The sequence below is a fragment of the Amblyomma maculatum genome, chromosome 1, assembly GCF_055883805.1.
Source record: "Amblyomma maculatum isolate TAMU_Amacu chromosome 1, ASM5588380v1, whole genome shotgun sequence".
NCBI classification, from domain to species: Eukaryota; Metazoa; Arthropoda; class Arachnida; order Ixodida; family Ixodidae; genus Amblyomma; species Amblyomma maculatum.
This window is the reverse complement of record NC_139344.1, coordinates 251323637-251347912: the sequence shown is the minus strand read 5'-3', so window position 1 is coordinate 251347912 and position 24276 is coordinate 251323637. Positions and strand designations below refer to the sequence as shown.

The following is a 24276-nucleotide window of genomic DNA, read 5'->3' as shown; positions in this document are numbered from 1 at the left end:
GCGTGGCTGACGATGACTATATCAGTTTTCTTACGCCGATTGACGAAGCGTGCGATTACGCCGGCCGCGGTCTAAACCAAGCGCCGAGGCTCTCTAGCTAGGGAAATTCGCACCCGTGTTTGGAACTGGGCGCTGCAATCATTACGACACGTCACCAGTGGATGTTTCGCTTGCGCCATACTTCAGGCGCTCCTCGTGCGCTCAGTTTCGATTGCGTGCGTAAAAAGGCATCGGATTTCCTGAGGATTTGATGAGGCGTAATCGTGTTCACAACATCAAACTCCCTTTTGGGATAACCCACCAAACTATGGTAATTAAGAAGTTAATTAGGGGAGTTTTGTTAATAACATCAATAATTAAAGGAATTTTGCAGCAGGTTAGGTCCGACAGGGCGCAGTGTTTCTTCCCGCATATATATTTTTTTCTATTTCGAACGCAATAGTTTCACTATTTTTTAAGTGTTCGCTGAAACACCCGATACATTAGCGAGGGTCTGGATTCCTTCCTAATGAAGCCACGAATTCCGTTATTTATTTCTTTTCTTCGTTTCTTCGGGGCCAAGGCCGTATTAAGCAGATCTATAATAGTTCCATTTAGACCAGCAGTGTGGTCGTCGTGTTCAGAACAACTTGACTTTTCTAATTTTGATCAATAGACGCAGAGAGACCTCTTCTCTAGGTCCCATTCTACTTCCCGTCTTGTCCTTTGCATGTTGAGTTGTTTTGTGGTGCACTTAACTGTTACCGGACTGTAATTTTGTGAGCAGCATCCGTTTCTTCTGTGAATGCAGCCCGTCTCCCCTTTCCTGCCAGGCCAGCATGCACTCTTTTTTATAGCGATACCGAGCCGTTGGTAGGGCATCTCCTTCATGGTATTTAATAACATGATCCCTGGGATTGTAAAATAAACGCTGTAAGCAAGAGTTCTAAGAGAAAGTGCGCGATGTACTGCGTTTATTACAGAATCCGTTAGCAGGCTTGGTCCTCCCAAGTGTGACTGTTTTGTCTTGTCAATGGATGATGTAGTTCTGCAGGCCATACGACTTGCATGCATCCTTGGGAACTTCCTTATGACCTGTCCAAGGCCGAAAGGTGGCTCTACCTGCAAGATAGGAAATGGTGCATTGCGGCAGGTGCACACCAGCACTTTGGAAATTTGTAGACAGGGAGGAGGAGGAAAAAATATTAATCAATTAAAATAATGTAAACACTCCCAGGAGGACCCCTTAGTCCAGGAGCCCTCTGGCTGTTCCTTCTAGCTTAGCCCGCTCGACCAGCTGTAACTGGTCTGCGGGTGGCGTGGCTCCCTCCCAGGAGGAGAGGGTGGGGTGGGGAGGGATCAGCCTCACAGGAGGAGGGGGTGGGGTTTTGGACGGGAGGAACGCGGATGGGAGGTGGGCAAGTAATGGTAGAGGGTGGGTTGGGTGACGTTGCATGTGGTGCAGTATGGTGGGAAGTCAGTGGGGTGAAAGATGTGGGCAAATTAAGGAGATGGGAACGAATGTGTCTGGAGTTATCGCCAGTACGTGCTGTCGATGTGAGAGAGCGTGCGATGCGGTGGCTGGTACGTGACACGGCAACGACCATAGTGGTGAACAATTGTGCTGATGTTCGATGGGAGTGTATAATGAAGGTTTGGGGAAGCCATCCGCCGGCTCCCGGAAGCTCAGTTCTCGGGCAAACGCATGAGCGCTCTCATTTCCGAGGATGTCCTTGTGCCCAGGTACCCATGTGATGGTGATGGGATCGGGAGGGGTAGATAGAGTAGATAATACTCTAGCGGATAAGTTTGGGAGGGTTCCTCGCAGCAGATATCTGTATGCTGTTTGGGAGTCTGTGCATATCGTGGTGCAAAAAAGTCGTGCTGCGATATCTCCCACGGTTCCGACGCACACAACAGTCAAGCGACAAATGCTGCCATGTCCGGGAATCTGTCGTTGGAAAGATCTGTATTCTCGTTTACTTATCGAAAACGGCATCAGGCAGGAATATCAGGTAATGGCGGCCGCTGACCATGTACGGCGCTCTGCCTCAGCTTAGTCATAAACTTCCCGCAACTGGTGTGCCACGCCTGTATGGGCGCTTTTATTATTGTGACGTCCTCCATTCGCCTCATTCACCCTTCCCATTCGGGCTGAGCAAAACAGGAGAGTGTGGCGTGACGACTATGACGACTATGATAAACACTGACAACGCTGTTAAAACGCTCGGCAAAGGTACGGAAGCGAAAACTGGGCACACCGCACTGCAAGACCAATGGGGTGTTGCACACTCCTCTTATATTTCCCTGGCGTACCGTGACGCCTGCAACTGCGTGGTTGGCTTTAGTCGGCCTAAAATTTCTTAGCGTCACCATATACCGCTACTGTTACGGCAACAGTCTTTCCACATATTCCGCGTGCAGACGCGCAGATACTACATTAAAGCATATTAGAGTACCGCCCAGCCGCTGTCGGCAAGCGTGGCCTGTGCTTGGATGGCTAACTGCCTTAGCAGATGCTGCAGGGCCTGAGGACGCTGGCCGCAACACGTGCATTCTGCCCGCACCATCGGGGACAAAAGTCTGTGGACCACGCAAACTGCAAATAAAGCGTATAATTTTGGTATCGGCCAATAGCCTGGGACCATACTTGTCGATGTGAAAGTTGCACTTTACTTTTTTATGCGTGCTAGAGAAACAAGGTGATAATTCATTTATCCCGTGGCTCTAGTCCATAATCGCTAGACGTGTGGTCCGGAGACTTTTGTCCCTACCTGTACATAGTCGAGATTACTTTTACTTTGTCTACGCATATATTAGCCGGCGGAATGCAAACGTGGAAGATATGATGTAACTCTAGGACGGCTTCCTTATAAAATATAAAGGCCGCCCGGTCTGTTACTTGAATCGTTCACAGTAATTCGCTAAAAAGGACGGCTATGCGATTCCTTTACTGCCCGATTATAAACTTTTTAATTTTTATTACGAGTCGTCGCTTCACTATAGCTATGTTGCCGTGGTGTCCCTCCTTTTCTCTACACGCCCGCAGCGCTTCTGTTAAGCGCGTGAGCCTCAAGCCTGACGCAACAAGCATCATATGAGTAATTTCGGCAAGCTCAATCAGTAGATTGTGACTGGACCTATAAGAGGGTTGCAGTGCACACCGAAAGCAGAACGAAGTGCGACCACAGCACCAAATAGGGGGACGCAATGTCCACGGTAGGGGGCGCTGCATGCACTGGGCTTTGCAGATATCTTTCGTAACTGATTTTTCCCTTAGCTTTCCTCACTTAAAGAGCAGCAAAGCTCACGTACATGTGTACTGCTTCAGGTGCACTTTTGCTTTCTAACCGTCCTTTTATTGTCTCTCTATTCCAGATCGTGACTTCAAGCACACAACTGCGCTGCCAAACGTAAGTCGGGGAACATCAACCCTTTGCCCAGAATTTCTTCTGCTTGACATCTGTGTTTCCTCCGTCCTGGTGCTCTTGTGCTTTAGTGACTATTGGTGTTGCTACACATTTATCGTCGCGTGTTTAATGGTCACGTGCAGGTGTTAGCGATATTATAGCATTCTTGAGCGCCGTGGCACGGCTACATTTATCACTACCAAGATCACACATGATTTATCCGCATTTCACCTTCGGAGGTGACCATCGGTATGGTCTTCTACTTCTTTAAATTAAGCCAAAGATGCGCTTCTTGTAGAGGTGGCGCATTTAGATAAAAAAGAAATGCAACGAGATGCTGCTAAATATAGCCTTCAGACAATCTCCTCAGCCGACCACCACGCCAGCGTTTATTATCGGCGTGCGTGTCGGCGCTTGTACACGAATACGAAGACGAATTTATGCCTCTCCTTTGGAGTAGGCGGCTCTATTTTAACCAAACTTGCCTCCGACATTTACCTAATTGAAGTTTGGTCCAGCTTGGTTTTCCCATTTAAAACTTCTCGTTTTCTTTTGGAAGGTTGAGAAAGGGACGCCCCATGCATAATTCCTCCACTGGGACTAAAATAGTTTGGATATTTCGTCTGTGGTGCTGGAGGGAGCGTGAGCCTGTGACCTCCGTGGCTTCGATCGATACCTTTCTGAGCGGTGTCCATGAGCTCAACACTTTCCGAGCGGGGGTCACATTGTTGTTCACGTAATATGATAAACGGCCTGGCCCTGATCACTAAAGAATAGAAAGCGTATTTTAGTCTAGAAGAATACAGCTCAAGAACGAAGTGGCAAATGCCCCATCAGAGGACCCCTTTCAGCCAATGGCGTCGACCGATCTGCACAAATTATTTATAGCTTGGCATGACAGGGTGTGATACAAGAAAGGGGATTCCCCACAGCTTAGTCGAATTTGTCGCCTCGCCATGAAAGTCGGTCCACACTGTTGGCTGAAGAGCCTCCTTTGAGGATCGCCCGCAGATTCACGCCTATAAAAGGAGTTTAACGTCCCAAAGAGACTCAAGGCTATGAGAGACGCAGCAGTGGAGGGCTCCGGGAATTTACACCGCCTGGGGTTCTTTAACCTGCTCTGACATCGCACAGCACACGGGCGCCTTGCTTATTACTTCCATCGAAAACCGGCCGTCGCGTCCGGGATTCGATCCCGCACCCTTGGGCACAGTAGTCAAGTGTCCTCATCACTGAATAAAACTACGAAAGGCGCGACTATAAAAGGCGGTCGGGAGTCTACATCCCGACCCGCATGTTTTTTTGGTACCAGACCATTATAGCTATTCTAAATCGGTCGTCGATGACAGCGATGACTGAAGTTCACCCGTTTTGCATTCTGTCAGTGAATCTGCAAGTGCATGCAGCGCGCCTATGCTTTGAAGCCTCATCTAATGTCCAACACCATATTAACCCTGAAGCCAGCGCAAATGAATGAAAAGCCAGGTGCTTTGAAAAATCAATATAGAGCTCGGCACAACAGCGTGTTTCACTGCTCGGAGTCTTGCTTGCCACAGAATGTTTTTTTTTTTTTTTGGCATCTTGAAATACATTGTGTTGTACAACTACAAGGGTAACATCCTGCAGTTGTATGCCGTTAGAAAATTAAACACAAATCCATTGGACGTTTTAAAATGCCTAGCTGAGATCGAAGAGCTCTCTCTGCACGCCTACCGTGCCCTGCTTTAACATTGTGGCGCATTTCAAATGATTACTGCATTGGGAGTTGCCGATGTGTGTTCAGGCCCGGTCAACGATAATGCCATCCGCGGTCCGCCAACGTGAACCGGTTCCTCGAGATCATCGGCATGCGTAGGCACAGTTGGGCCCCCACGGAAGCGAATCACGCTGGGCGAAAACTCGTCCATTTTATTTTTGAGCATTAGTAAGGGGCCAGCAAAAGATGTAGCGCGCGGTGGTTCATCATTTTTCTTCGTATTGAAGAAACACCGGCGAAAAATCAAGAAAAATGCGGCTAATGAACCGGAAGATATATACGGTGTATATCAACGCCAAAACGCGCTTCTGACTCCTTCGAAAGCTGCTTCACAGTGACTTCGGACAATCACATTGCTGACTTTGGCATCCATTGTGCATAAGCACATCCACCACAATGACACTACCGGGTGTCTCAGCTTAACTTGAGCGAAAAACTAAAGAATAAAACATTCGAGCTGTATAGGCCAGGGAGACCAGTTGCATACAGCTGCCAGACGTCTTGCACACAACAGGCGATTTGTTGTTTCACAATAAATTAATTAGTTAACTATATTAATTTATCCATATTACTAAATATGGACTTAGACTATGGATGATATTTGCAAAGTTGGAGAGCTCTATCAGAAAACCCATTCCATTATTCGTGATAAGAGAAACCTTATGCATATATATATATTTTTTTCGAGCTGAAAACTAGTGAAATACAAAAAAAAAAAAATCGTGACTAGCGCACTCGCCAACAACTATTTTGCGGCTCTTAAACGTGGTTCGAGTGGACGTATTTATGCGTCAAACAGCCGACGCACTGACGGTGCAAGTTGCAGCGAGCCCACCACGCCCGCTGCCCACCGCAATATCAACCTACCGCTGCAACGAGGCCGTCGAGTCACGGCCGGAGCTGATTTCATTGGCCCAAACCACGATTGAGTAAAAATAGTAATGCGTTATGGGCTAGTCACGGGATTCTTTTCCTTTTTCAATTATTATTCGTTTCGCGGGCTTTCTTGAAGCTCGGAAAAAAAGAAGTATGCGTGAGTCTTCGTTATGGAATGGGGGTTTCTGAAGCTCATCTCCAACTTTGCAATTTGAATCTTGAATCTGTAGTATAATGTCAATATTTAATAACTCAGAAAAATGTGTCCAATTAGCTAATTAATTGCTAAAGAAAAAATTGCATGTGATGCGCAAGGCGGATGGCAGCTCTGAGAAACTCGTTTCCCTGGCCTACATAACATAAGTTATTTTTTTAACCTGGGCTCAAGTTAGCTGAGACACCCGGTATATGCTGGTGTTCTGGGCCTGAAATTGTACTTGTTAACTACTTCTTCAAAGACCTTTATAAAACAGCAAGTTATAGAGGCTGCACCACATATGCATGAAAGTTAACAAGGATATATTTGCCGCCAGTTCTTTTTTCAGTTAAACGAACTGGTACCAGATAGAAATTTTGTAAAATCAGTTGAATGAATGTGTTCAAACATTCCATTTTCCTCTCCTGGCCAGCGACTAACGATGAGTGGAAAATGGCATTGTGAAATAGTTGAGTGCCTTTTCAAAGCCTTATGTAATATTGTAACAGTACAGAAGAAGATGAAGTTTAGAAGACAATTGAAGGAGAAAGACGTTGGAAAAAGACTCTCGTGCCGGACGCGCTGCTGTTGACCAGCTGAGCTCCCTACCCTATCGTCTTGTTGTTCAGCGCTCCGACGTCTTACCCCCTTCGTAACTATATAGACAGACTTGCGGTTTGTGGGCGTTATCTTGCATTCACAATGTTTGTTCATAACTTTGTTATACTTTTCCCGTTTTCTTGTGTGGCATGTATTCCAGTGGCGTGAATCCGTGCGAATTTAATGGGGTACAGATAGCTTGCAGTGGTGCCCAGATTTCTTGGAATTTTTTTTTTTAATAAATAAAATGCAATTAGTCGAAAAAGACATGACAGCATTGTCCTGTGCTTTTTAAGAGCTTTGTTTGATTACGTGATGAGGTCACAATGAGTTTAAGCCGAAGACACAATATACCAGAGGCAGAGTTACCATCACCAACTTCATTGCAATATAAAGTGTAGGTTTAAAGACTGGATAACTGAGCTGGTGGGTGTATACTTCATGTTTTCGGGGCAGCAGAATCAAAAAGAACGGGGACTCAGAAAGAAACACACAGAATGAGGGCTAAGCTGGCAAAGCACGAAGCAGAGGAAAGAGATTTGATGAGATTTGACAAGGACACAAAAAGCGCTCGTTAACAAACTTTAGATGTCAGTGCAGCTTATTCCTTGTCCTGTGTGTTTCTTTCTGCGCCCCCGTTCTTTTTGATCCTGCTGCATCAAGGAATCAAGTGTAGCTCATGAAAAGATATACATATCTAGTCATTCCAGAAGTAAAGAAAAAGATCACTAAACATTCAAAGCTGCTCATTCGGATTACCACCACGTTTAAACGAAATAAGCGCTGCAATACCGGACCAGAAGTCATTCACACAGTCATGCACACGCTGCATAAGGCTGCGTAATTTCCCCATAACTTATATAACTTTCCATGAGATCCAGAAACCAAAACACGTACGCTAGTGGCAAGCATTGGCTACCAGGCCTTCCCAGCTGCCCCAGCGTACTCCGACGTCAAGTTTTCAACCTTTTCAGGGAACCGAAATAGGCATTACTAGTACATTCCTACCGATCGCATCTAATGATGGAAATGTACAGCACATAGAAAGACAAGGACAACATGAAGACACTTGAGACCACGGTGAAAGAGCGCTGACTTGCAGCAGCTTATTTCGAGCCTCGTTGCCGTATATATAGCTGAAAAAAGCCAACATGACACGGAGCTGGTATACTTACGTCAAGATATGAATGTTTCGCCTACTTCGCATCTAATAACCAAGACGCCCAGACTGCTACGGTATTGATCGCATCTACCTCCTGGAAATACTGGTGGGTTGATTCGTGCATGTCTCTGAGCATTTCGGCTAAGTTCTCCACAGACTTCCGACGATATTTTTCTTATACTTTGCCAGTATCAACTTCGCATTGGAGGTGGTTCACCTCTTTATAGCTGTCGATGGCTCATTCTTCAAAATCGTGTTTCCAGTGCATGTCACAACGACCTCCGAGGCGGATTTAAATCGCCTTTCGATGCCTGAAAAGGCCGCATTGATAATTTAGAAAATAAAACGTCGAAAGTTTACCAACAGGTGCGTCACAGGCGCTTCTTCTGTACCTTCCGAAGCACCGTCCAAGTTTATGAGATTCCACAGGATGCATTTTTTTCATCTGCAGCAGGTATTCGCTGGTTTCTCCCACAGTTCGTAAAACATTTCTTCAAAGCGAAATTGTCGCAATACTGCCTTGGCTGGCTTGGTCATCTGGAGCATCCCGCAGGCAGCAGAGGATTGAGCTTCATTCCAATTGTGCGTGTTTGGGCCCTCCAGCGCACAGAACACCTGCGGTGCAATGATCAGTAGGCGCTACGTATTGCCTGACTTCATGCTGCAAGAATTGCCCCTAATTTCGGGAACTGTGCAGCGGATGCGACCTCCATAATTTCTTCAAAGGACATGATCACAGCGTCGTGTTCGCCCAGTGCACCGGTAATCACTGGTAGCCTGCACTAGAAGTTCGTTGCACACAGGGGTTTGATTTTTTGCTTTATTTTCTTCCCCATTAAAGCTTCCTAAACCTGCCATATGGCGAGGAAAGTGTGCCCAGTTCTCTCGCAGCCATAAAAGCCTCTGAAATTTCTTGGCAGCAGCTTGCGACGCCCCCAGCAACGAGGTTCAAACTGTGCAATCCAGAATGAAAGACCCTCGCAGTGGTGGTCCAGTGATTACGGCACTGGAGTACTGTTCCCAAGGACGCGGGATCGAATCCCGGCCTTCGCGGCCACTTTTCGATGGAGGCGAAAAGCAAAGTACCCGTATGATGTGCGATGTCAATGCACGTTAAAGAATCCCAGGCGGTATAAATTTCCGGAGCCCTCCGCTACGGAGTCTCTCATAACCTGAGTCGCTTTCAGACGTTAAACCCCTCAAACTAATAAAGCAAACTAGGATGGAAGTAGAGGGCGAGGTTTTAGCTTTTGGGTCATTCCATGCCAAGCCTACGAGAGTTCGCGCTCGGCCCCCCTCCGATCTTGTCAACAAACATTTGTGGTAGTAGTAGTTGTATTTTATTTGGCCATATTTAACAAATATGAACCCGAGGTGAAGCTAAAAGAGGAAGGCAACCTCCCGACGAGTCCTACACCGCGGATTACGCATCGTGGCAACGGTTGACCACCACCAGACACGAGCAAATTCGCAGCAAACGTGCTTACAAAAAGATATACTGATGATAACACAATAGTTTGTTCTAACTATACACGAAAGTTATAAAATATGAACAAACAAAATAAGCTACCATTTGGCAATAAACAAACACTTTCCACAATAAACATATAGGAATAGAAAAATTAGATGTACTGTGAAATAAAATTATATAGGAATATGAGCAATAGCAACACAACGGACATAATATACACTATTAGCTCAAAATTATACAGGAGGAAAAAGTATCTTCATTTTTTTCCTAAAGGCAGAAACACTAGTACTACATCCTACTGCAATATCAATGAGAGATTCATGATTATTGCACAGGGTTGCAATTTGATTACTAAAATTTTTTTTCACATAAGTTGGTTCTAGGTTTTTCAGAAAATAAGGATACCTTACGTAAACCATATGTAATATTCCTAGAAAGATAGGTATTGCGGAAGGATATGAAATCCTGCTTGATTTTAAAGAAAGTATAAACCACCGAACTCAGATTGTAGGAATTAAACAAGTTTCTTTACTGAACCGCTTAAAGTAATTACCCTCACTAACTTCAGGGAAAAAAAAGTTTCTTGTCATGTGACAGCCCCTTGAGTTTCTCAGAGCAGTGCAAAAGTTTGTCTCACTAAAGAATTAGAAGAAAAAAAAAATCTAATGTTTTGCACGTGAATGTTTTTTATACGGTTATTGGGCTTTTTAACCACACATGAAACAAATTTGCAGCACAAAGTTTTTGTGTTGCTTTACTTCATTGTTTTTCCCCAAAGAATACTGTTTTTGCAGTTTTTTGTACACTTTCGCGACATTGTCGAGCAACATCTATAATGTTTCGCCGCTCCTCTATAATATGCGCTACGTTAATAAAGTGTTTAAGCTATATCGCAGCGCGATATATTTCAGAAAAACTATGCCAAACTTAGAAAAAGTGTGCTATGCCACGTTTCCGGCCATACATTTCATACGGAGGCGTTTGTAGTAAGAATATAAATTATAGCTTAATTCATAGCTGTAGGATCATTGAAATTTCGCTCAACGATTTCTAACGAAGGCTTTTTGTTTTAGGCGAGAAAAAAAAATGAAGCGCCGCGTCTGGAGCTATGATTTTCCTGTGCCGCCATTGCGCCGCTGAGCACGCTTTCGCCGGTTTCCGAGAGTCATACGCTGTCCTAGAAGTGCGCTGCAGTAAACATTAAAAAGGTAACTGTGCTGTATAATAGTGGGTTCTGTTTTGTCGTTACAGCCTGTGTGTTGAACGACTGGAAAATCAAAATCGGTGCACGGCACCACGACTGCTGTCGCGACGGCTTAATCGCAGTGGCTGAATACGTGTTGCGCAGGAAAAAGAATTTAGAAAGAGATCTAGCGGCATTGAAAAAAAAAAATCGCTACTTCTCTGATGGTACCTCATTCCAATGTCACAATAAAGATATTGTGAGTTTCTAGCATAGATTGAACCTATAGTGATAGAGCGAAAGCTGTGTATGTTGCAGCGATAGCCTCTGTAACACCGCCTTCTCAATCCGTGGTAATTTTTCTTTAAGTTAGGTTTTGGGGAAAGAAAGACGCCTTATACTTTTGGGGGGACACCACGTAATGGTGGACACCTACACCTAACCAGGTCAGCGCCATGCTTTCACATTTTTTCTTGTAAGTTGTAAATTGGTTTGTAAGAAAATGGCGCAGTATGTGTTAGACTTAAGGGAAGGAAGGTGGGAGTGAAAGTGGAAAAAGGAGAAAGAGGAGCCGTAGTGGAGGGCTACGAAGTAATTTCGGCCACTTTGGGGCCTTTAACGTCCGCTGACATCGCAAAACACCGGGCTGCCTCTTTGTTTAAGCTAGACTTTTGGAAAAGGAAAGCGCGGTATACTTTCGGGTGGACAGTACGGAATCATGGACATTCCCAATTAATTAAGTCAAGATCCCTTGAAGGTCAATTATTTAGTGGCACGCGAAGGCCGGCTCTACCGACGTAGTGAAGCTTTTGCTGAAATTGTAAATTGGTCTATAAGAAAGGAAAGACACAGTAACTGTGTCACTTGAAGGTCAAATTCCCAGACACGGCTCTACATATCGCAGGGAAGCTTTCGCTTCAAAGAAACTTTATTAACTTGTGCCACCATGAAGAGGAATTCCCCCTCCCCATGATCCTCTCAGGGGAATGGGTTCAAGTCTGCCCCATGCCTTTACTCTGCCGGACCTGTGCCGTCAGCTGTAAACGTATAAAGGCATGCGGCTTTATTATTATTATTAATATTTTTATGATACTGGCGGCTGAGGACCCGTGATGTTGCATTGAAAGAACTGCAAACTTGCCCCGTTTACCTACGGAAAGCTGAGGACTCAAGGAACCTTTGTGAGAGCGCTTCGTCGCGTACTTTACAATTCTACATGCATGTCAATGGCGAAGCTTGTTATAATTTTAAGCGCGCACTACCTTTTTATGTTTTAATTCCATCATGTCGAAATAAATATTTTATAAATCCTCATCATTCCGCTCTGTTTTGGCCGTTGGGACATTGGTGGGGTGAGTAGGGGGGGGGGGGGGGGGGGGGGGGCGTTGCGATGAACCGTCGCTCCCCATAATGAAGAGCCCGGCGCTTCACCCTTGTTTTGGTTGCGATCACATTGCGGCAGGAAACAGGAACAGGGCGATTACGCAAAGTAAAAGAGGTGGGGGGGGGGGGGGGGGGGGCGTTGCGATGGACCGTCGCTCCCCATAATGAAGGGCCCGGCGCTTCACCCTTGTTTTGGTTGCGATCACATTGCGGCACGAAACAGGGAGATTACGCAAAGTAAAAGGGGTTGGGGGGAGAGAAGGGTTGCGGCGACATTCTTTGCCGTTGTCACTTTATGGAAAGGAAGAACGCTCAGTACAAATATCCTTGAAAGTATTAAATCAACGCATATGCTACAGAAAGCATTGCATGCTTCCTATTTACAGCAACAATACCGCAGTATATACTCTGATTTCGCCACTTGCCCCACTGATCAGTCCAAACGCATTTATTCTGTATTTGAAATGAGCACAACTCCCGTTACGATACCTAGGAGCAAAGCGAATGGTGTCGGCTCCGGCTGAAATGTTAAGAGGGGGCAGGAGAAAGCGGACCTCAGAGGTGGTCCCCGCGAATCATTTGATGCTCTCTTCCACAGCACATGGTTGTGTAAACCCAACATAAAATTGTGAGCGGCGCCACTGTGGTGTTCTGCAGTGCAGTGGAAGTGTGGGACTACCGTGACTCGAGAAGCGGCGCTGAACTTCAACAATTTTTTTTTCTCGCCTGAAACAAAAAAGGCTCCGATAAAAATCTTCGAGAAAAACTTAAATGAAGCTGGCTATGAACTGAGCTATAATTTATACTTTTGCTAATTACTGCCTCTGCATGAAAGTCATACCCGAAAACACGGCACAACACACTTTTTGCCAAGTTTGACTTTTTTTTTTCTGAAATAGATTGCGTTCTAATATAGTTTTTACCATTTAATGAGATAGCACATATTACGGAGAAGCGGCAGAACATATGATATTGCTCGAGAATGTCGCGAAAGTGAATAAAAAAAAGAGCAAAAATGGTTTTTTGGGGGGAGAATAATGAAATAAAACAACAAAAACTTTGCGCTGCAAATTGTCTTGTTGTACAATTAAAAACTGCAGTGCGCATTCCTTATCTGTAAAAAATTTCCATCAACAAAAATAAAATATTGGATTATTAGATTTTTTTTTGTCAGCTTTAAGTCAGGTCAACTTTCTCACTGCTCTGATAAATTAGAAGGGCTGTCACGTGACCAAGAATGTTTACTTTTTTTTTTTTTTGCCAGAGTTATTAGGGTAATTGCTTTAGCCGGCTCAAAAAATAGCCATAAATGCTCGCGGCTCCGACAGAAGTTCGGGCTCCTCAACCAGAAAGCGGAAGTTACACTGTTCAAAAACTCTGTCAGGAATTTGGGATTGTCGATCCCTTTGCGTTCGGCAACGCCCACAACCAGGAAAACCTCGGTTGTTCAGAGCTGTTCATCGACGTAGCGCATGCATATTCTTTCCTGCCCAGCACCGGCGACGTCCCGCGACAATTATGGGCGTAGTTGACTTTTGCAATGACGGTACGCAGATGCATGGTCTCCCGAAAATGACTACAATAAAATCTCGTTAATTCAACCCCCGTTGATTCGGAAACTCGGATAATTTAAACCTAAAGCACGGTCCCCGTCGACGTCCGTATGTATGTACAGCCTTTGTCAAAAGTGTAGAGCCCGGGGGGTCTGCTTCCGAGCTCTATAGTGGCGCTCATTTAGCAATAGTGCTGGTCCATTGGGTATGGTAGAGCAAAAAATCTTCTTACCCATCAAGAGATTCGGAACACTGGAAATCCGTTACAAGCCGCACAAAGCGGCTCCGGAGCAGACCCCCTGGGCTCTACACTTTTTGCAAAGACTGCACATCTATAGCGTCGGACGCTTGTTATTTCTGACATTTGGCGAGCATGCATTCGTTAATTGGGATAGAGAATCACGTCGAGACTCGCGAAACCAGCAATCGTCATTATTGACCGACCCAGACCTGAATTGCATGTGACAGTGGCAGGCGCGACGGCGATCGGGAGTTCCTCATTTTGCAAAATATAGCCCAGTAGTATGGTCTCAGTTTCGCTTCTCTTAAGTACACATCATCCCGCCACTGCCATCCGCCGCGCTCAGCGGTCGTTTGAGACAACGGTGTGCGTGTCACTTGCTTTTTATTAGTTTTATTTATTTATTTATTGGATGGGTTTACGACGTTCTAAAGCCTATCCGTATTTCTCTCTCTCGCCTTAATGTGCTTTCTCCGCTCTACGAATACGCTGAATCTTTGCTGTTTGAGGATGCTTCGCCACACAGTCTATGGTCTGCGCGGTGAAGCATCATCAAAACGCGACGGGGCCGTTTGTGGAGAGGCACTATGCACTGCCATTGCGTCGCACTGCGAAAAGGGTCGCGGAGGAGACTTATGATTTTGTAGCAATCCTTCGACACTCCCGACTGCGTGCGCAAAACAAAGGACTTGACAAAACCCTGAAGAATCGTCGCGGTTCGAAATATTTCGTAATCCCCTGAAGACCTAATTAACGAGATTTTACTGTATCTCGTTCTGCAGCTATGATAAGGTGTGCAGCTACAACGAAGAAAGAATAATTACCACTAGTGACTTTTGGCCGCAGCAGAATAATTGCGGTATGTGGCGCTATTGCGTGCGTCGCTTTGGGACGTTAAGCCTCATAAACCAACCACGATTCACTTTGAAAATTAACGTGGGGCAGTGCCACGTGCACTTGGCATGAGACTGCTAAGTACAGTAAAGGCGGTCACGAATCGATGAGGCACCCATCCTTCAGCAAACGGTGGGATTTGAAAGAAGAGGGGGATAAAGAAAATACCGATACTTGCAACACCAAGCCAAAAATTAAAAGGAATTGACTGGAGTAGCAACGTTGGCGCACTATTACGATAAGCAAGTCACAATGATTTAAGATGCAAGCTTCCGGTCGTGCTGCTTCTCGCCCTACCTCTTGCACCCTCAACAGGGTCGACCGCACTGACTTGGTCATGAACAAATATCAACTACAGGCCGCTCTTGCTCTGCTGGTACAGGCGATTTTTCTGCCCTTTCGACCTTCGAAAAGTTCAAATTATCGAATGGCCTTCAACGAACTGGATCCATTTTCATTACGGTAAATTTACCCCATTTACTCACTGAACGAATTCCCTCGCACAATGACCCCCCCACCCTTGCTTCGACACACACAAACACGCACACTTTTGCCACTGAGAATGAAAGAAAAAAGTAAACCGTATGTTTTATCGCGTCCCTCCACTTCGCGCTATCGAAGCCTAGAGCGCATTCCTTAGCAGTGCGCCGCCAAGGTACAAGGAACATCACGGTGCGCTTACCTTTTGACCTTACCTGGGGAGTCTTTATCATGCCACGAGGAGGGCGCTGTGCGCTGCCGCACAAACATTGGATTGCTTTTTGATTTGGAGATAGAGGTGCGCCGTGCCGGTTTCGACCGGCGGAGGCGGCGTGCTCGTTTTTAGTCGGTGGCGTCGCGCGGACATTTTCACCGAAACCAAAAATCCAACAAGCTATTTCGCTGCATCCTTCTTTCATGGTGGCACTTCGTTGAAATTTTGGGTTTTTTACACAAAGAGCTGATAGCACGGCACATATAGGATTTGAAAAAGGAATCTAGACCGACCGCGATTCTAAGCCGACCTCGAAAGTTGAAGTCCTCCTCCAAAGAAAAGAAACTGTCCTCGAATGTAAGCCGGCCGAGAAACCAGGAAGAGCAAGGAAACGGCATTTATTCGGCCCCTCTCACTCGCCTCCCTCATAGCTGTTCCCCTCGTGCTGCACTTTCGGAATGAATGCGTAACGAAGCCTTCCGGGACGTCCTTCCAGGCTGAAGCGATCCAGCTTGCTACAACTCGATCCTGTAAAGACGCGCTCTTGATTAGCTCGCCAATTTTAGAATCTTATGTCGTATTCTTATGATACATTTCATGTTCACGACGAAATCCTCAAATCTAAGCCGACCAGAGAGAAAAAAAACTACCGGAAGCTCAAGACTCCAATAACTGGGGTAAATATTTTCCTCTGCTGCTAGACGGACCTTGTGCTGTCAGCCAGTCGGTAGATGAAATAACGCAAAGCTTCTGACTGAAAATAAGAGCAGTCACGTGCTCTGAATGTTAATCTTGTCTTGAAGCAATTTTTCCTTACCTTCTTCCCTGGAAGAAAAGGTTGTTTTCTTTAAATATATCTTAACTGTAGTATTTATGATAGTAGAGTTCGAATTCGCCAATTTCATTGACTCTTCGTCAATAAATTTAATAAAATAAGCACGGAATACTAAAAATGAAAAACAGTTTTCATGCAAAGATAAAATCGTAAAATTGTTCCTGAAAAAGAATTATCCAATTGTAGAATGCATATTTTGAAACTGACACATTGTAAGTGTTTTATAATACAAAGCAGATATCGATTTTAGTTGCATTCCGTTTTTCAGTGTATGGTTGTTTCAGTGAAGCACCACCACGCGCAGTGGACATGTACGCAGAAATAATTATTTTATTGAGGAAACTCAAAGATTGTTTCAAATTTGCATATCTAACCTCCGCTTCACTGTCCACTGCAATGAATAGAAGCTGGCTTTGATGCCAATATGCCAAGCGTTTGTTTGTTTATTTGTTTTTAAATCTGATAGAGCCTGTGAAGCTCGCAGAACTTTCTGATGCTCCATTCGCTCTCTCGCACAAAGTGTACGACGCGAGGTAGCTGCTTCGAGTGTCAGTGTGCCGCTGCCCCGGTCACGGCGATTACAGAATTGATGGAACCGCGGACGCACGACGGAAGCGCTCGTTCCGTCTCCGTCTTGCATTCTTGCCACCGATGTGTTTCTGGCGCGCAACTCTGTACAGTATTCGCGGTGTTTGAGGTGCGTTTTGTGTCCTCTCGTTTCCCTACGTACGCGTCATTCACCTACTCATGTATGTACACAGCTTATTGTGAGAAAGCAGGTATACGAGGGCTGACCGGTACGCGATCCGGCACAAAAGGATCGTTTGAGCTTTCATCACTCAGAAAAGGCGCCTGGTTAAGTGGAGGTACCACTGAGCGCTCGACCCCTCAACGACACTTTTATTATTATTATTATTATTATTATTATTATTATTATTATTATTATTATTATTATTATTATTATTATTATTATTATTATTATTATTATTATTATTATTATTATTATTATTATTATTATTATTATTATTATTATTATAAAGAACCTTGAGCGATTATTCCCGCGGCATACGTTTGTCCCGTATGCACGTGTGCGGAAGAGGAAACCTAGGGGAAGGCAGAGATTCGGAACGCAGTGACTACAGCTGCTTGTATGTTTGCTTGGGACCTGGTGGTGGTGATAGTCGTTATTAAAGCGAAAACCTTTATTGCCTAATCGTTGTCGTCAGCAAAAGTGTCACGCTTTTGCCACGGCTTTGATTGGTCGAGACGGGATGACGCCATGGAGGCTTCGACCAGTCGCAGAGCACTACCACATATGCGTGAATGCGTGCCTTATATAGTCATATGTCAATCAAAGATCAAATATTAACTAATTAACAACTACCTGAATGATAATAATAATCTCTTATTAGTCAGTTACTGATTACTGACAGTTGTGTAATTAACTAATTACTAAATAATACCGGGGACTTATATGGTCACAGGCCAATAAATGATCAATTACTAATTATTGACTAATCAATTAATGACATAATAATTACTAATTCCTGACTAATGAATTGATAATTACTAATTAGTTGAAGTTGCGTAATTAATCCCTAATTACTAATTACTGCCGCGCACCCGGTAAAAAAAAAACCACACAACAGTAAACGTAGAACAACTGCGAAGATACAAGGAGCATAAATGCACTCGCAGAATGTGAGAGAGTAGTCGCTCGCTTTACTCGTCGCTCGCTACATGCGCAACAGTCGCGTAGCAGAATGCTGCACTCAGGCTTCCGCCTTTCATCACTTTAGTCGCCAAAGCGTCCTCGAATTTTTTTTATTGAATAATCAAACAAAGGAAGTAAAAGAGTGCTGCCGGCCGCGGCAACTGCGATCTAAAATCTGAAGCACCCGAGCTGCGCTGTGAGGATAGCGGAGAGGAGAGGATAGCGAGGGGCCCCTACTGCATTTATCTCTCTACTTCATTTATAAACGATACCATCATTGCTTGAAACTACTCGGAAAGGTCTGCCATCACGTTCTTGACAGGATGGCATTTGTCTGGCGAATCCGGCGAACTAGCACAGAATGCGCCGGCAGAAACACACATATTCGCTCGCTGCCTTCGCATCGCGCTCATGCAGCCTCGTGAACTATATCACCGCGCAACCTGCGGTCCGCGGCACCGGCCTTGCTCTGTAAATCAATTAAGCAATGCCCGCAATTGTCTTTGATCATCTGACGGAAACTTATTTCTTTTTCATAACGTTCGATTGGTGAGAATTAAGTGCCGTTTAATTTCTTATTGGTTGCTATGTGGGGGGCTATGTGCACTATTCACACACACGCAAAAAAAAAAATGTAAACAAGGCATTGAGCTGATAGGCGCGAGAGTTGGTCGATGGGCATCTATTTACTCTGGAGGGGGTATAGTTTCACTTTTCCATACACTTTCCACCCGCTTATTTGATTTTGAGAAGTGCCTTATTTCTAGATCACTATACATATAGTACTGCACGTTCAATTGAGCTCACTATAGGAAAGCTATTTTGTTGCGTCCATGGAGTAGCCAGAGAGGGGTCGTTATTCTGAAACCTGATTGCTCCATCCCCTCCTTTTCCTAATTGGGCCTTTTTTCCCCTCAGTGTTTTTCCTCGATCTGCGGCTCACTCCACCCCTCCCCCCCTCCCCCCTTCACACCATACATACACACCGAAAGATATTTCTGGTACATCACTGATTGCGTCAACTAAAATAATGCTGTCCCCCAAAACCGATTTCGTGAGCAACATCAAGGGAATTGTAACATGCCATGCGCAAACTTTCATAACCAACGTGTGTATTGCTGGCGTGTGTGCCGTTTTTTAAGCGCGCCGCTTGGTTATTTAATAGTCATTATGATGCCTTTTAAGCGCCTCATTTTCTGGCCCTGCGTTCAATTCACTAGTGATTAAAGTCGCTAATTTGTTGTGTGTTTTTACCCTAGGGCAAACACAGCAGTGTCTTGCATACTTGGGAGCACAATATATTCGTTGATTAATATGTTTTGCACTTATCAGTCTGGCTTTATATATTTTCGAGTTGGTTCAAGGTATACAAGCTTCTTAACTGAAAGGGTGAAATTGACAGCCACAACCAAGAACAATAAAAAATGGTATCCACGGTTTTTAATTATTTGTGCTTAATAAATCTTTGTTAAACACATTTCAAGATATGCCTTCTCGTAATTCAATGGGTAGACAGCATACTGTATAGAAATGCGCTGTTTTTTTGTTTGTTTTTTTTTTTTTTTGCTGAGTCAGCATAATGTTAATGTGTTGGTCATTGCACGCGAACCAATGATGCGATACCTGCACTTATTAATCTTTCTCTGAGCAACAAGAAGCTCTGAAAATGGCACAAATGAATTAACTGTACAAACGCAGACACGCGCGCCCATCAGTAACACGGCACTGCTATACGAGGCTCAGTCCGTTCAAACTGATCGACGCAGGAGCATGGCATTCCACACGTTCACTCGACTCTTAGCCGTTCTGACACAAGATGGACAGCAGAAGACGAGCCTTTCCAACCATCTAGCCACTATTCATCTAATACGCTAATACAATACTATGCTACCCAGACAGTGAGCAGGTATGTCACCCGAGCGACGGTGGCAACGTGGAAGACATCGACCGCTTGCCTTTGATCGGCTGGACGAGGCGGGGCCAGGCGAAAACATCTATTCTTTCCGAGCTGAAGAATTCACTGGTGGGACGTTCGCGGCATGGAATTCGCCTCAACGATAGCCATTTATGCCCAGGTAGCACCTGTATTAAAACAACAGCGATGGGGCTTGTCGCGAATGTAAGGCGCCAATACTGTTTCTTGTGTGTTTCTTTTACCAGTTAAAATCCCTGCCTTTCCTCCTCATCTTCCTCCTCCTCCTCCTTCATGTGTGTTTATTGGGTCACGTGTGGTTGGGGGAGACAATAAAGAGGCTTGCGGCTAACTGTGCACTAGTCAAGCAGTTTAGCTCCCTAGCTATAGGTACCGGGAACCGTAAACTACTAACCGCAAATTGTCAGGTTCGAGCGCGCTTCGTATTTTTTACATTTTAGTCTTCTTGTTCCCTTACTCGCTCGGGCGAATTCCCTAAGCATTTGCAAATGTGCAACATAATCCTTCAAGCTTGCTGCTTCTTCTAAAACCTGCCCTTCTTCATCTGTGTACTTCATTGTCCTGCGCCGAAGTCCTGGGCCCCTTTTCCGATCATATCACAACAAAGGTGGCGCCCAAGTAATGGATGCATTACTGGAAGAAAGAGATCCTTCTTCCAGAAGTCAGAAAAGACATAACGTAAGCACTGAGGGCCAAATTAAGGTATGCCTTCAGCATCTCTGTGTCTGAAAGTCGTCTTTTGGATTTATTTCGAATTTCAAAGTTTCTCACTCCAATAAGAGCCGTGCAGGAGCTTCTGCTAGGCAGCAAGTAACAAAGTACAAAATTAAGCAGACATCAAGTATAATGCAAAATATGTAAAATAAATAAAAAACGGGAAACTTGACCCCCTCCTCATCTTTAAAAACGTTTCGTCGGAGTCCCTGATCTCGTTGATCGTTGACTTTTGTTGCTTTTTATTTTGTTTCTTCTGTGTTGTTACGAAATTACAATTGAAGAAGGCAACCGAAAATATTGAGCTCAGCTGGATGTACTAAAAAAAATTAGAGGGCCTCTTAGATATGGCGAAAGCCTACCTATCCTATCCTATCAATTGCCTCTTATCGTTTCCAGCCAGTTGTGGCCATTTCAAGTCGTGTTATAACATATTGATCGTTTCTTAGTCATGATGAGCCATGTATAATTATTGTAGTCATTACCACTCATAATTAAGCATTTTCATTCATTTCCAATCAGTTGGGGTCATTTCAGGTTGTCGTTTGACTATTGGTCGTTTCGTAATTATGATGAGTCATGCCTGGTCATTAAAGTCATTAGCACTCACAGCTAAGTACATTTACTCGTTCCAATCAGTTAATTCCTCACAAGTAATCGTTTGACATATTGGTCGTTTCGTAGTCGTTAACAATCATGATGAGTGACTGCCTACTCATTTTACTTATTCCCAATCAATTGCGGTCATTTCAAGTCGTATTATGATGATTCATGCGTAATCATTGTAGTCATTACCACTCATAGCTAAGCACTTTTATTGATGTCCAATCAGTTGCAGTCATTACCAGCCATAGTTTGATATATTGATCATTACAACTGATATTTAGTCATTATTAATCATCATTATTAGGCATTAGCATAAGCCATTAACCCTATCGATGTCTATAACTTTTATTCATTACCTATCACCATCAATTGTTTTCATTCTTAATCTCCATCATCACACGTCCGGCTATTTGCGTATGACATATTAGCGCACAAATCAACGCACAGATCACGCGCACAGATTCTCGCTCCAACAGCCTAGAACGGCTTCCGATTTAAACTGCCGCTGTAAGTAGTTAGTATATTAACTCGATGGCGCCAACCACGCTGAAAGAAAACGGCGGGGGCGGCGGCGCGCCGGCGTCTCGCCACACACCTCTATTTGGAGACCCATACGTAACGCCCGTTCGACGTCATTACTCTTCCGTGGACATTGGCTGCGACCGCGCCGATAGAGATACTTATCTGTATTACCGAATTAACGGGGGTCTAATTAATTAACGAGTACATAGTTGGACGTTTCGGAGACTGCGCGGAAGAGAGGAGGCAACCGCGCCATTCAAGCTTTACGCACTCTTCCATGGTTTTACCTGGTTTCATCTCCTTGCCCCGTTTGAGACGTGCGCAGCCTCGTAACTATGCATGCTGCCGTATCGCGGAGGCCTTTCTTTGGCCATGTGCTGGACGCCAGGCCGCCCAGGCACGGCGGCGCGTAGTTGGAATTATCCGCGGCGAAGTCGCTCGCGTTTGAATTAACGGGCCTTTCTGTGCACAGACATCTACCGAGCTTAACCGGACTCAGTAGCGTAGTTCATATTATCCCAAAAATCGAATTATCGAGGTTCTAACTAACGAGTTTTTGTAATTGCTAAATCCTGAGACTTCCATTCCAGCTGAGCAGGCACGATTTTTTTTCCTACAGCATTTAACCAGCATCGCTTTCTCGCTATATGGACAGCCTTTATATGTTCTTTTATTTCTGGCTCTCCGGAGCCACATGTCTGAGATATGGTTAATAGACATTCAGTATTTTCTTACTGCACGCCCAGTTGAGGAGTATAGTAGATTAATGTGCACCAATAGGGCAAAAGTTGCACCTCTGAGCACCTATCTCGTGCATTGTTAAAACGTTAAATCATTGTTAAATCCGAACAAGACCGCGAAGAAAAGTTCGAGTGTTGGGTAGGTGCCGACCCTCAAATGTGCAGGACCACCCTTCAACATCTCTCTCAATCAGAGATTCACTCGATGCCAGAAAAGCAGGGGCTTGAAGTTAAACTGAACACAATCACCAAGTCATCACATCTCTTTTGACCGCAGCCACATTGTAATGAGACAGCACTTTTATTTTGAACGTGTGATTGTGCTGAAGAAGCCTCCTTGTTCCCATGGTTGCATGTGCTGCGCGTCTTTCAGTGCTGAGGAGTAGTCCAAGGATGAATCTCAGGGGCATACGCTCGCATGCTGTGGCCCCCAACCCTAAGCGAAAGCTAAGTCGGAGTGTGACTTCTGCTACTGATGTACATTTCTTTTGTGTGATGATGCTTTGGGTACTGCAGAAATGTGTAATAAATAAATAAAACGTTGAACTTTTATTTTTCTATTCCTTGAACATAGACAGAAATCATTCAAAACGTGCAATTCAAGTCTCCAGCTGACGCAAATCATTAATTAACTGAGACAATCATTTCCTTGCCTGATTTCCATCATCATGGATCAGCTGCCTCATTTCTCGCTTCCAAGCGCAAGTTCTTTTGCCCGAATTCACTTCCAAACAGCTGATATCAAGCTGGAAGTATTTTTCAGAGATATTTTCTTGATAAGATCATAACCGACTCAGTTGGTTCCCAAATATAGACTTTCGAGTCGATGTCCAAATGGAATCAATACATCTTGCTTGAACCCTGAACCAGGTAGTGATTTTGCTTAAAATACATCCCCACCGTGCCACATAATTAAAAAATGAGGCCAGAATGCGCACTACATTTTTTTCAGTTTTATTGAAGCTCCAAAACCTTTGTAAGGTCACCATTTACCTTAAAATGTTCAGGGGTAAAGCGAAAAAACTTTGGTCAACTAAATATTTCCACAAGGAATTTGGCAGCATGGTTATGGGCAGCGCAGTATCTGATGTGGGAATTCGACACGTTTTCGAAATGTCACTGGCCTTTTTCAAGGTAACTGGCATCATGCGGTTGAACCCCGCTTTAGTAAACTCAGATATAGTAAAGTGAAACTGACATCACAGTTCGTCTTCCATAGACGACTGTGCATATTCCTTTTTTTAGAATTGACACTTATTTGTAATCATCAGATATAGTAAAGTACGTCTGGCCGCGGCGATGCACGTCCCGCGAAATGACATCGCCGCACGCGCGCTGTCGCGAAGCAAATTTTACTTAAAAAGAAAAAAAAAATTAATAACAAACGCCGCTTTTTTTTTTTTTTTTTTTTTTTTTTTTTTTTTTTTTTAAGATGGCTTCACCATTCAGTTTACAATCGTCAGGAGAAACCAACTTTACGTGGGCCTCGGAGCCGTGAGGCAAAGTATGCGGTGCGTAGAAAAACAAAGTAACGCTGGCTAAGAACGTTGAAAGAAGGCCGTGTGGTCCGTTCAGAAAGCAAAAAAGAGTAAATGTGTACCGAACAGTAAGGAAGAGAAGAAACAGACAAAAGTCCGTAGCACTGGACAGCTCAAAACACTAGGAGTGGCAAGAATTGGAGGCGCGGCGTGTGCAGCTTTGCCGCGCTTGTCTGTCGCGCGCTTTTCTCATCTATTGCCTCTAGTGACACAAACGGTGGAAGATGACGCCGTGTTCATGTAGGGCTTTGGTTTTCACACGAAATCAAGTTCCGA

General features: G+C 44.6%; 1 long non-coding RNA gene across 1 annotated transcript in view; it reads left to right on the top strand.

The window, feature by feature from the left end:
- The first annotated feature begins 3355 nt into the window (after positions 1-3355).
- Positions 3356-24276, top strand: part of LOC146206217 (uncharacterized) — a 308042-nt gene continuing 287121 nt past the window's right edge. Inside the window, exon 1 of the long non-coding RNA XR_014704391.1 lies at positions 3356-3392. This is a non-coding gene — a long non-coding RNA (uncharacterized LOC146206217). The remainder of the gene's footprint in view (positions 3393-24276) is intronic.